Raw genomic sequence first — 1,820 nt, 5'->3', positions numbered from 1 at the left:
GCCATTCCTTTAGGTCCCACATCTATCCTCAAACCATCAAATGCCCCTCTCCAAAGTTCACAATTCCCATAACAGTGACTACATACAAAATAACCTGTGGAAACTTTAACATAAGCCACTTCCATTATTGTTAAGTGTTTCCTAATGCTTAGGTAACTTTTCCCACCTGGAATGCAACTTTCTGGAAAGTGATTATACGAGCACACATTTGGGGAATGAACGAGGGAACAAACAGAGACCTAACTGGGTAGAATGTTATTATAATTAGATGACAAAGTATATGTGGAAGCCCTCTGTAAATTTTTAAAAATCTAACAAATGCAAGCAATTCTCTGTATCCCCAAAGCCTGGCAGGTAGTAGGTATGCTCAATAAACATTTATTGATGACAACACTATAGAGAACAAAGATAACAACAGATAAGCTACAATACCAACAATAAAGCATGGAAGTCACTAGAAATACCAGCGAGAGGAAGGTTTGGCTGTGAATATAAAGGCATGATGACAGTGCAGGAAGCTAGAAACTAAATAATAGTTTCATTTGTTTGAAACCCCTGCTAGAAAGATGATTAAGATGATTACTGATTCACACAGTGCAGTTAAGCTAAATAAAGAGTAAAGTTTGGGCAAAAATATGAAAAAAGATACTCCCCTCTTTACCCCAAACCCCAACCAAAATTCCACCTACAGGAATCTCACACACCCTTTCAGTTCCATTAACAAGTGTCACGAACACTGCATTTGATGTGATTTCCTCTTTTCTGACAAGAAGTCCAAATGTAGCTTCAGAAATTACCAATTAACACCAGCACTCCAGTGAAAATATTCTTGAAAATAAAGCTGTCAAAGTGAAGGCCATGGTCAAAAACCACAAGGTCTGTAAATCCTGGCCCTCTGAAATCTATTTAGCATTTCAATATTCTGGGTGAGAAACAAAACTCACTTTTCCTCGCATGCCTTCCTGTGGTCAAGCAACCTGGGAGCTGCCATCATGAACATTCTGAAGGCACATGTTCAACCCTGAGAAGAGCACTGATGGGCCAGACATCCCTCCGCTTCTCTCATTATGCTTACAGTCTAACTGTGGCTCTCAGAGGCCAGGTGATGGCACCAGAGAAAATGTTGGCTGATGATGGATGCTTGGAATGAAGGGAAAACTAACAACAGTATTACAAGTAGAATATATTGTGCAAAAGGAGGGAAAGAAATGCCTCAGTCATATTTCCTATTTTTTTCTTCTCATTATTGGAGTATCTGAAGACTGTTTCATATTTTTTTTTTTTAACAACAAGGACAATGGTTTGACAGGTTCTCCCAGACAACTGGCAACAGGCACCAAGGCCACCCAATGACTGCAGGAATTTCAGCCTCTTAGTGCTTGCAGGCTAGCTCCTTCTTTTAGAAATTGTTTGCTTTTAAGTAATTAGCTTCTCAATTTATTTATTCCTTGATTCTTCCCAACTATAATTTAATGTCGTTTGTAATGAATTTAGTCATCTTAATAAAACACAAAGAAAACCAAAGCCTCAGAAAGAAGTGGAAATAAATAATATTCTCATTGAAATGACCGTGGTACAGTAGAATCAAAATAATCTTGTGTCAGATCCCAGATCTGCTACTTATCATTAGCACAAGTGTGATAAAATTATTGAAATTCTCTGACCCTGAGCTTTCCCATTTATAAAATAAGGATTGCAATCAACTCTTTCAAAGACTTGTGATTTTTAAGTGAGATAACGTACACAGGGCATTCAGTACAGTGTTCAGCACCTGGTACATCTCAAATAAATGGTTGTCTCCTTTTCCCTTGAGAATTCAC

The 1,820-nt window shown here is 38.0% G+C and overlaps 1 protein-coding gene across 1 annotated transcript in view; it reads right to left on the bottom strand.

The window, feature by feature from the left end:
- EXOC4 (exocyst complex component 4) overlaps positions 1-1,820 on the bottom strand; it is a 1,030,122-nt gene that overhangs the window by 555,780 nt on the left and 472,522 nt on the right. The window lies entirely within an intron of this gene.

The sequence above is a fragment of the Propithecus coquereli genome, unplaced genomic scaffold (assembly GCF_000956105.1).
Source record: "Propithecus coquereli isolate 6110/MARCELLA unplaced genomic scaffold, Pcoq_1.0 Scaffold335, whole genome shotgun sequence".
Classification (NCBI taxonomy): Eukaryota; Metazoa; Chordata; class Mammalia; order Primates; family Indriidae; genus Propithecus; species Propithecus coquereli.
Note: the sequence above shows the minus strand (reverse complement) of the source record. Positions and strands in the feature narration are given on the sequence as shown.